The 12849-nt window shown below is 32.9% G+C and overlaps 1 protein-coding gene across 2 annotated transcripts in view; it reads right to left on the bottom strand.

Annotated features, from left to right (window-relative positions):
* LOC141394081 (transmembrane protein 65) overlaps positions 1–12849 on the bottom strand; it is a 158491-nt gene that overhangs the window by 45089 nt on the left and 100553 nt on the right. The window lies entirely within an intron of this gene.

The raw sequence follows: 12849 nt of genomic DNA, 5'->3' as shown, positions 1-12849 counted from the left end.
CCAAATTTTTCCCACTGCTATGCGTTCGTCGATTCTCGACGAAAAAGCACATAACTAATTTGTTGGTATTGCATACTACAGCAATAAACAACATTTTGACGGTGCCCGGTCTCACAATTAGGAGGGTTGGCGTTTTTTTGTTTGGGATGACGACTTCTATTTTGTTTTTCAAAATAGTCAGGCTTAATCCCATAGTCGTTGTTTTAATATTTTATTAAAACAACTTTAATTTATTAGTGGGAAAAAATTGGCGATGTTTACCAAGGGGTAAGGCAGGGAATACTATAGTTTCAGATCTCGCCACAGATCTTCATCAGTTCCCTTATTTCTTGTTTTTCAACAAGAAACTTTTTATACCCAAGTGTCAATTGCTAGCTCAAATAGAGAACGCATAGCAGTGGGAAAAATTTGGATTTGTTTGCAAGTGAAGTTGCTAGAGTTTAGGTAGTGCCAAAGAAATTCTCGATCAGAGTGTTTCTTTGCGCACGTATCTATTTGAGCTAGCAATTGACACTTGGGTATAAAAAGTTTCTTGTTTTCTTCCAAAGGAACTTTATTACTATTCGTGGTTTTGTCTGTAGTATATTTCCCTTGAACTTTTGTTGAACTAATATACAACTAACACAACATATACGTCACAGTACCACTAGGTATTTTCTACAGCGGCTATGTTAAAATAGCATAAATGGTATTTTTCCGTGGACATTGCCAACCTTTTGCATGATTGTTTTACATTTGAACTTTATAAGAGTACAAATTTACTGACAGAATAAATATATAATGCATGAAGCACTCTATTTTTCTAACATCATAATATTTTGTGATCATATTTTTCTTCCATAAAACTTAAAGAACAAATTAAATTCAGCTAAAAATTCCCTTTGATGTTTTGTAGAACTAAAATACGACTTTTTCACATTCAGTAACAGTGAAATAGTGTAACACCTGTATCTGTTCGTTTAATACGATTATCAAGTATAGAATCACATGATTCAGTTTGTTAGGATATTACTACTATTACTATATTATGGTTATTAAATATTTACAATTAGCTATTTCGAATAGAAATTGTTATTAGCAGCAACATAATATTCTACTAAGCATAGAAAATGTTATTTTTATTGATTAGGTACCATGTGGCGTATTATTGCTAACACAATGTATTCGTCGCAGTGTACCAATAGTTATTACCTTCAGTGGCTATGTTGCAATAAGTTAAATATGATTTTTTTCCTTTCAAAGAATCTTTTGTGGACATTGTTAAACTTTTGCATGTTTGCTTTACATTTGAACTTTATAAGAGTAAAAATTTATGGACAGAATAAATATATAATGATTGAAATACTCTATTTTTCCAATATCATAATATTTTTGTGAGCTTTCTTCCATAACACTTGAGGCAACAAAAAAAAAAATCAATTTAACTAAAAATCTTATGGATAGAATAAGGCATTTGCTTTTAGTGCTTCTACATTACGCCAAGGAATATTTTATTCCACAAAAAAAAAAAAAAGAAAAAATTGGCAAGGATCAGTAATAAAACGCACGCAAACGCATGTATGTTCGTTCATCCAAAGAAAGAACACGGCACTCAAACAAACATTTACTAACGAGCGTTGTTGTTGAATGTTTTATTGCAGGTTTTTGAATATTTTTGCGTTAAGTGGATCCCAGGTGAGTGTATTTATTCAATAATGTACATATTTATATGCAAATAAGTTAGAAGCTGCGATATGCAATGTTAAACAGGTACAAATTTGGTAAGAAAGTCGAAAGAAAAAAGCTTGCGTCATTGTATTTTAAACTGTCAATGTAATGTGTCGTATACATATACGCCATAACAATATTTATCACCGACTGGGGGATATTTTGAGATTGTGACTGCTATATATACTTCATTACAAAACTAACGACTCAATGTCGTCTATGAAGTATCCTTTCAGCTCGTCTACAAATATTCCTTTTAGCACTTCTATAACGTCTCCCGTTAGTTAGTCTCCTCCTCTCAGGATCCATAAAAAATCCCGTCTGGTCGTGTATGAAGGTACCTTTCAGCTCGTCTATAAATATTCTCTTCTGCTATTATACAAAGATTATTTTCTGATTTTCTATAAAGACTTGTTTCTGGTCGTCTATAAAGGCACACTTCAGTCTATAAGTATTCTTTTCTGATATGCTATAAAGACTACTCTCTTGGCATTTATATTATATAACTAATCTGCGTGTAGACGTTGTTTTATTCCCCAGTACGATTTGCACCAAATAAAACAGGGTTCGTTTTAGATTACGTTTCTACAATGCTTTATTTACTTTATTACACTTATTCGGAACCGACTTTAATTACTAAGCACACAGCTTGTCTCTAGTTAGCACGCAGCACTTCTTTAACCGATCTGTTCAGTTCAACGCTTAAAACACAACTAACTCGTCATTATAGTTCCACCTGAATTTATATAAAAATTCCCTCGTTCAAGAATCCTCTAGAACACGTCTGGCAACACCTCGAATCTGTGCATCGAACACACAGACGCACATTCGCACTAAGCGAACAGCCAGACTCACATACATACAAGTGGACAAGCACACTAATGACGTAATTACAACAACAAACAAATGCATGAAATAAAGAAGTAGCAAACTAAACGATAATTACATGATTATGGCAAAACAAAAGCACATCAAATGAAAGGTAAAGAACTAGAATGATGAAGACAATTCTACATGGTAGTTGTTGTTGCTTAAATAAAGTAACTGCGTAATAAAACTTTACGTTACAATTCAAATTTTTAAATTAACGGAAATTAAACTTAATTAACCTAAACCTATCAGTTACATTCGTAACAATATGGACTTCTTTTGGGCCTTCTAAAAGACTTTATTCTAGACTGTAATATGAACTCTCTCCATATTATTATTCTTCAAAACGTAATCTTTGTAAAATGTACATGATAACCCGGATTTGCTCTCAACAACTAATTAATTAATTTAAATAAAATCTCGATCAGTGCTCTGAAAGACAACTTTTATTTGAATTAATTAAAATCCATTTTAAGTAATAATTGTTATTTAATTTCATTACAAAGTATTTGTTTCTACATTACAAAGAGCCATATAACTAATGAGGGGTATTCGTAACATATACGTATTGTCGTTATGTATACGCGGTATTGTATTGTCAATTAACTTGTTATTAGCAGCAACATTATATTCTAATAAGCATAGAAAAGGTTATTTTTATTGATTATGTACCATGTGGCGTATTATTGCTAACACCATGTATACGTCGCAGTGTACCAATTGTTATTACCTTCAGTGCGTATGTTGCAATAAGTTAAATAGAATTTTTTTCCTTTCAAAGAATCTTTTGTGGACATTGTCAAACTTTTGCATGTTTGCTTTACATTTGAACTATATAAGAGTACATATTTACAGACAGAATAAATATATAATGCATAAAGTACTCTATTTTCCCAACATCATAATATTTTTGTGAGCTTTCTACCATAACACTTGAGGCCAAAAAAATTCAATTCAACTAAAAATCTTATGGATAGGATAAGGCATTTGTTTTTAGTGCTTTTATATTTTTTTTTTGTACATTACGCCAAGGAATGTTTTATTCCAGAAAAAAAAGAAAAAAATTGGCATGGATCAGTAATAAAACGCACGCAAACGCATGTATGTTCGTTCGCACAAAGAAAGAACACTTTTTAAAACACACGAAACTGACGGCACTCAAACAAACATTTACTAACGAGCATTGTTGCTGAATGTTTTATTGCAGGTTTTTGAATATTTTTGCGTTAAGTGGATCCCAGGTGAGTGTATTTATTCAATAATGTACATATTTATATGCAAATAAGTTAGAAGCTGCGGCATGCAATGTTAAACAGGTGCAATTTTGGTAAGAAAGTAGAAAGGAAAAAGCTTGCGTCATTGTGTTTTCAACTGTCAATGCAATGTGTCGTATACATAACGACAGCATGTATACGCCATAACAATATTTATCACCGACTGGGGGATATTTTCAGATTGTGATTGCTAATACTAGGGTAAAAATGTTAATACCTGTAATTAAAATAAAACTACCAGCTTGAAATATTTCATAACAAAACTAACGACTCAATGTCGTCTATGAAGTATAATTTCAGCTGACCAGAAGGACGTCTTTTTAGAAAATAAGACGGGATCCTTTATGGATAAGCTGAAAGTATACTTCATAGACGACAGTGAGCCATTAGTATTGTTATGAAATATATAAAGCTGGTAGTTTTTTATATTTTGCTATTATATATAGATTATTTTCTGATTTTCTAAAAAAGACTTGCTTCTGGTCGTCTATAAAGACGCACTTCAGCTCTATAAGTATTCTCTTCTGTTATGCTATACGACTACTTTCTGGGCACTTGTAAAGACTTCTTTCGGGCCTTCTAAAAGACTTCTAGACTGTAATATGAACTCTTTCCATATTATTATTCTTCAAAACGTAATCTTTGCAAAATCTACATGATAACCTGGATACGCTTTCAGCAACTAATTAATTAATTTGGATAAAATCTCGATCAGTGCTCTGCAAGACAAATTTTATTTGAATTAATTAAAATCAATTTTAAGTAATAATTGTAAAGATTATTTAATTTCATTATAAATTATTTATTTCTACATAACAACGAGTCATAAAACTAATGAGTGGTATGCGTAACGTATACGTATTGTCGTCATGTATACGCGGTATGGTATTGCCAATTAACTTGTTTTGAAATATACATACATATAAATTGGGAGTGTGAAAAAATTATATTCAGGTGACTTTGCCAATAAAAAAATTGTATTTAGGATGACTTTTTCAGGAAATATGAGCTTGCGAAAAATATGTATAGGGCTTATTGGAATTTTTATCTTGAAAATTGACATTTGTTTTAGGTAGGTACTAAAGTTTTCAACATCCTTTTATACAAAATGACTTAAGGATAACTGACTACTGAATATTACCCGACCAGTACCCAAAGCAATAGCCTTCTTCCTCCTCTCTGGGACCCCAAACAACACCCAAAATTTTTCAAAATTGCTACCTGTAGTATGATTACAAAAATGGGAAAACTGGATGTACGAGGGCGGTTCGGAAACTTCTCAGCCTATCAATGAAAGATAATAGTTAGTTTTTCAAAAATAATTTTATTTTTCAATACAATCTCCTGAAACTTCAATACACTTAGTATAACGCTTTTCTAGCAATTTTATCCCTTGATTAAAATAGTTTTCCTCAAGGTCTTCAAAATAGTGGTTTACAACTGTAATTGCATCTTCATTTGAGGTAAAACGCTTGCCAGCAAGGAATTTTTTTTAGATTTGGGAACAAGTAAAAGTCACTGGGAGCTAAATCAGGAGAATAAGGTTGGTGGTCAAGCAACTCGTAGTTTAATTCGTTGATTTTAGCTATTGTTAGAACACTCTTGTGCGCTGGTGCGTTGTCTTGATGAAAAATTATTTTCTTGTGTTGTAAGCCAGGACGTTTTTCTCGAATTTGTACATTTAATTGATCCAAAAGGTTGCAATAGTACTCTGCATTTATTGTTTTACCCTTTTGCAGATAGTCAATCAATAAAATACCTTTGAAGTCCCAAAAAAACCGTTGTCATAACCTTACCAGCCGATTGAATTGTTTTTGCCTTCTTTGGGGCACTTCCTCCAGCTTCAGTCCATTGTTTGGATTGTTCTTTTGCCTCTGGAGTATAGTGGTGGATCCATGTCTCTTCAACAGTTATGAAACGACGCTTAAAACCCATTTTATATCGCTTAAAACGATCCAAACAAGCTTGAGAAATGTTCATTCTTATGCGTTTTTGATCGACTGTTAACAAATGCGGCACCCATCTTGCAGAAAGCTTTTTCATCTGTAGTTCTTCATGCAAAATTAAATGGACTCGATCATTTGAGATGCCCATGATATTAGCAATTTCACGCACTTTTATTCATCGATTATTTAATACCATATCATGCACTTTGGCTACAATTTCTGTTGTTGTTGCTGTTTTTGGACGTTCACTACGTGGTTCATCTTCAATGCTTGTACGACCACGTTTAAATTCAGCAACCCAATTTTTCACTGTTGCATATGAAGGAGCACTTTCACCTAACACATTCACCATATCATTATGAATTTCTTGTCCTGATAAACCTTTTTTATGTAAATATTTAATGACAGCACGCATTTCTAATTTTTCCATTGTAAAAACATTGCGGATGGGTCTTTTTTGAACACCTGTTTCTATATGAAGGAGTTGCCAGATCGAAACAAAATTTAACATGTGTTCATAACAGAGATGGAAGTTTCCAAAACACTTAACTTTTTTCTGTTTATACCGCGCTTTTTGTGCTAGGCTAAGAAGTTTCCGAACTGCCCTCGTATTATCGATTATTGTGATATCTCCATCATTTCACCAAGTACCCCAACTAACTTTGCATCTTTGTGAAGGTGACCTTTTTTCTTCCATGTTGTTGTTGTTGTAACAGTGTTTATTATTGTGTGTTTGCGTGTTTGTTCTTCTGCTCAATCTGGCTCTGGATCAATCTCCAGTTCCAGGAAAGTGGGATGTAACCACAGAACAACAGGAGTTGTGAGCCAAAACTACTCTGGTTTGTCGTGGCAGCTGACGTTCCTCAGCTGTGATAGATGGGAGATGTACGCCGATGACTCTAATCACACTGTATTTGCTTATGGCCTTAGCAACTGCGTCCGTGTTTTTTCGTCCACTGACAGGCTTTGCTTTTGGAATACCACTGCTAGAAGTGGAGATACATATTTACATAAGAACAAAACGTTGATTTTTTCTCCACATTAGTTTTTTTGCCCATTCCCACCCGTGAGTATTATCTGACCATCTCCAATATCAATAGCCTTCTTCCTCCTTGGGGCCCCCATCAATCAGCATGATTACAAACAAATTGAAAAGTGGGATGTACTGTTATTAACGTTATTTGCCCACTGTGACCCCTGAATATGATCCGACCAAAATCAATAGGCTTCTTCCCCTAACCGTCCATCGATTACTCTAAAAGTTAAATTATTACACCTCCAAAATTCGTGTATTCGAAAGGCGCTACTCCAAAATAGTGTCTATGTGAACAATTTTTGGTGCAGATGGATTTGATTTCGTGATTGCTGGCCAGATTTTGTATACGTATTGACGCAATGTATACGACACATATAAACTTCTATTTTTAATATAACACGATCTTTCTTGCGATAATTATTGTTTTCTGTTGCGATCAATGTGTGGAAATACTTTTGTTTTGCTTGAAGAACAGAATGGAAAGAGCAGTAATGTTTTGTCCAACGTACGGTCATAAATCTGAGCGCTTTAAGTTTTAATTTTGTAAAATCGAGATGACCAGTTATATGTCTCCCTGCGACGTATACGTGTTGACGCAACATATATGTACGCCATAGTGTCTTCTTATACATAATGTTGACGACATTTCTTGAGCATTTCAGCCATGAAAAATTTTTCTACGGCAGTACTACTTGATATCAGAAAAGTCTTCTTTGGAGTATATTTGTATGTATGCTAGGGTTATGAATTTTTGACCTTTTTCTCAGAAACGATTTCTTGTAGCGGGAATGAATGAACTTTTCCCTATTAATCTCTAAACTAACGTTTAATCCTATGGCAAAACTGTAATTCCTGGTTCGTAATATTATTTTCATCGACATTCATCGCCAAACAGAATATTTCATCCCCAGCCTTTGATCTCCATATTTGCGAGTTCTGATATTTTTCCTTAAAAACGGTTTAAGAAAACGGTTTTTTGTTCTAGAACTGCAACTAGCAAAGTTTTCATTCATAAGCGAATTAATTTAATTTGATTGACAACTCTATAAGCGTTTTAATGGTATACATATAAGTTTAATCGGTTACTTAAAACCGGTTCAAAAATCGGTTTTAATGTCGGAAAAATTGTGATAACCGAATCTATCCTTCAAGAAAATTTGTTATTAACGTGTTCACCATTACAAGATCTATTTGTGGTAAATATTTCAGAAGCACCCCAGATGTCTACATAAGCAATAACCAATTGTTATGTCCACACACCTATACATAACCAATAACGAATATGGCAAATAAAAAAATTCCTTTGCAATTCCATTTAAAAAAAATTAAAAAATTTTTTCGCGAGCACATTTACGATTATTGGTATAGAGTTAAAGGAAAAAAATCTGGTTTCAAATCTGCTCGCGTTCACGAAATTGGCCGATGCGCGCAAAGGTTATAGCGGTTTTTATCCTCTTATAAAGAAAAAATATTTTAAAATATCTTATTTTTTGTATTAAGAAAATGTAAGCATATCTTAGTAACAGCATTTGATATCCATCCGTAGATGCACCAAAATTTCCAAAATGTGTTTTTATTTTCGCGGAAAATCAAAAAATTAAAAAAATCTGGCAATAAATTCAAATTATACTAACTCAGAGTCCGTATAAACCTCTAAAAACTAAATTACAAATACGTACAGAATCTAGACAACGCGTAAAAAAAATGTGAAACCAAAATTATAAACATTGGCTTTATAAACTGCATATTATAACAACAAAAGAGAAACAACTCATTGTTGGAAAATATTGTTACAAATATATTTTTTGGTTTGTTTCGAAAAATTAGAAAAAAATATTTGAGAGTTATCCAACTATTTCGCTAAAATCTAATACATAAATTAAAGTATTCTGCTAAAACTTTATCAAAATATATGGTTTACCATCGTGAAAGCTTAACTGCTTACTGTGATTACTTATAAGGATAGGAAATTAAGAGTAGTATATAAATTACTATAATTTAAAAGATATGAAAATTAAAAAGCCTGTAACTCGCGAATTAGTTAATGTTGGTTGATGCGCATCCGATTTTGGATAAAGCGAATCAATCTCTTTCAATATTTATGCATATTTCGATGTTTCACTCAGGCCATTGTGTGCCGCCAGTTGCATCATGCACTGCAAAAAACCTTGAAGTTGGTAAAAGTCGCGCAATGTGCATACGATTTTGATGCGCATCCGGTTTCATCAGCACCCATCAAAAATACGTCAATATACACCTATTTCAAATAGATTCTTCAAAAACCGCGGATGTGCCTCCACATTCAATTTTTGGCGAAATACCTATATTCCTTGCGTATCTCTGTTTTTTTATGACACGTGTTTTCGCAAATATTATAATCGCGAGTAAAGGATTCCATTTATGTAAAAAAAATTTAAAGAAAATCGCGGTTTAGTACGCGGATTTTTCAAAATATATTTTTGCTGATTTTCCGATTTTCAAGGTATCTATATCCACGGTTTTAGTAGATGAATTCGATCGCGGAAGGCTTCATTAGAACCGTCACGTAAAAAAACTAAATTCACGCGGGTTTCAAAGGAAATTGAATGACAGTTGTAAATTTTACACGCAAAAAATATGTTTTGTAAGAAAATTCACGCATGAAATTTTGCCCTTTCGACTCCAATTACTAGGATGCTGTAAGGAGCACACTCATGAGATATGCACCAAACGACGTAAAATCACAAGTTCTATAATCGTGTTATGAGTTTGGAATATTATCTTCTTGCGCGTCCGGATTATTAAAAAAGTTCAAAAAAACCCTGAAATTCCGGCTTCAAAATGTCAGTATAAATTTTAGGTGGATGCAGTGTATATATCGAAAAATCATACACAGCTATCTTATTGCCCATGGAATATTCTGTGATTCATTCTTTGGGCATAGGTATATAAAATGTAAGGTTAAGCCAGAAATCGCATGGGAACATAAAAAAACTTGTTGGCTTCAACCCATTTTTACCCATTTTTCTACATTGATGCCAACACAGCTTCCACAAAAATTAATTTTAATTTTCGACATTATGGGATCCCTCCTAAAACACTTCATTTTAAAGAATTGTAGTCATACTTTATAGAATATGTTAACAGTTCGCGAATTCTGAAAGGGTGAAACTAGGATTCATCGATTGCAAAACATTTTTGTTATTTACCATATACAGAAAAACAAAACATCCTTTAATGCTCAACCAAGTCCGAATAAACGGGAATAAAACGGGACAAAATCGATTAGTTGTCAAAGAGAACCGTACCTAAAATCTTCTGAGAAACATTTTTGTAGAATATTTGGATGATGTAAAATCTCATCTTGTGGTACTTTCACTACGGTTCAAGAAATAAAGGACGAAAAGGACATGACATGGCATTGAGTTAGAAGAATGAAATGTTCTACAAAAAGATTCGCCAATCGATTTGACTGAAGACATGTCACCTCAAAACGAAGCTACAACAACGCCAAACAGAGATATGGAGCTATTTTCCCCAGTATTATAGGGAAAAAATCAAAAACTTAATCGCGCGATATCTCAGAAACTTAACCTATGGCGAAAATTTCCTCTTGGGTTCTTAATATACTCATCAAGGGCTTTCATCTCCAAATGAAATTTTCCACCCCCCCAAAAATGCTGCTGCACAGTGTAACAACTAAAACAACATTTATTCCATTCAAATATTGGAAAAGGCCCATGCACCAACCACTTTGAAAATTTTTTTGATTTTTTGGTTTTTGTTAAAAAATTATATCTTTGAAAAAAGCGTTTACGACATTTATATTATTCTCAGAATTAAAGAAAATTAGTGAGAAATAAATTTTATGTCAGTTTGGTTATCTCATATGGCTGTACAGTTTATTTTTAATTATATATCTGCTTACAGTGACTTCACAAATTTGCCCATAATTCTGATAAATTCAAATTTTTAAAATCATTTTGTGCGTGAGATTTTTTCACCGAATCACCTTATAATTAAGATATAGGGTAAATCAATTAAACCAGTTCCATTATTATTCCATTGTTCAACAAACATCCCAGGCGGGACAAGGGAGACATCTCTCATATCAATGAGTGCACCCCGATTCATATTAAGTCAATGATATGGGACCTACTGTTTATCGCCGAGTCCGAACGGCGTGTCTAAGACACCACTTGTAGAAAAGTTTTACAAGGCTGAAATACTTAGGAAATGTCGCCAACATTACTGAGGGGTGTTTTGCCACCGTTGAAAAATGACCTTACGCGTGCAAGGCGGGTGTGCATACCATTGCACCACGGTGGCACCATTATAATAACGATATAGGTCTAATAATAATTTTAAAATTTTTGAGACATTGTCATGACTATTAACAGGCTAAAATATGTCGTATAAGTGCTGGCGCAACGTATACGACGCAGTATCCTTTGGTAAATATTTCTTTGAAAATAATAGGATAAATATCCTATTATAGATAACAGTAAGAAGATACACTTTGAGAATTATTGAAATTAATACCATAATTTGGCATTTGACCTTTTAGTTGTATCACATTTCTGTTAAAAAGTTTACAGACGATGAACATCTTGTAAATGTTTGTGAGTTCAATTATTTTTATTGTCCTTTTTGACCGCAGTACACACACAGTCAACATATTAAAGAACCCAACAGTTGGAAAATTATTTTAAAATTGTATTCGAAATATTAAAAAAAAGTATTATTATTTTTCACTCTGCTTCATTTCGCGATATAGGTCTAATTATAAAAAAAAAAATACATAAATATTGACTGACCACAATATGTCGTATAAATGTTGACGCAACGTATACGCTGCAGTGTCAATTGATACATTTTCTTTGCAACTGAATATTCTATTATAGACAACAGAGAGAATACACACTTTGAGGGTATTGAAATTAGGACCATCATTTTGTTCGTTTCAATTATTATAGAAAAAGTTTAAAGACTTTTTGATTTAAAAATATTATTTTAAAACCTTTAAGAACAAATTGTCAAAGTGATTGAATTTTACGACAAATGTTTTGTAAATGTTTGAGAATTCAATTATTTCTTGCATTGTCATTTATGACGCAAGTGCACACGCGGTATACATATCGAAGAACCCAGCTGTTGGAAAATACTTTAGACTTATGTTGTTAAATTTTATAAACAGCTGTATTATTATTTTATCCCTTAACATGGTTTCGCTTTGGATAGAGGTGATGGACGAATTGAAATCATTAAGGCAACACAACCACAGCATCAATTAGGGGAAAATGAAGAAAATGTGCTTAAAAATAACTCTAGGGTTATAATAACGATATAGGTCTAATCTTTTGATAAATTGCCATAACTATTAACTGGCCACAATGTGTCGTATAAGCATTGACGCTACGTATACGGAACAGTATCCTTTGGTAAATTTTCTTTGAAACTGGATAATCATTCTATTATAAACAACAGTAAGAATAAATATTTTCAGGGTTATTGAAATTAAAATCATCATTTTGTTTCATTCAATTTCTAATAGGAAAAGTTTACAGATTTTTTGATTTAATTTTTTTTTTAAATCTTTAAGCTCAAACTGTCCAAGTGATTAAAATTTACGACAAATGTTTTGTAAATGTTTGTGACTTCAATTATTTGCATTGTCCTCTATGACCGCAGTGACACAGTCAACATATTAGAAGAACCCAGCTGTTGGAAAATTGAAAAGTTTTGCTTCCCTCTGTTTAAACATTACTTATTCCTCAACTTGATTTCGCTTTGGATTGAGGTGGTGGGAAACTGAGATCATTAACGCAACACAACCACAGCATCAATTAGGGGAAAATGAATAAAAGTTGCTTTAAACAGAACGCTGTGGGAAAATGTGACCCTAAATCCTTTTTGTTTTTCGACGAATGAAGGTAACAAAAGAAAAAAAGTAAATCAACTACTTTTTAAATACTCCACTTGTGGTTTGTGAGCAAATTTCGAATGTAAGTGGGAAATTGTGTTTTCCCAATTATGC

This window comes from Musca autumnalis, unplaced genomic scaffold (assembly GCF_047663935.1).
Source record: "Musca autumnalis isolate F117 unplaced genomic scaffold, ASM4766393v1 scaffold_2, whole genome shotgun sequence".
Classification (NCBI taxonomy): domain Eukaryota; kingdom Metazoa; phylum Arthropoda; class Insecta; order Diptera; family Muscidae; genus Musca; species Musca autumnalis.
Note: the sequence above shows the minus strand (reverse complement) of the source record. Positions and strands in the feature narration are given on the sequence as shown.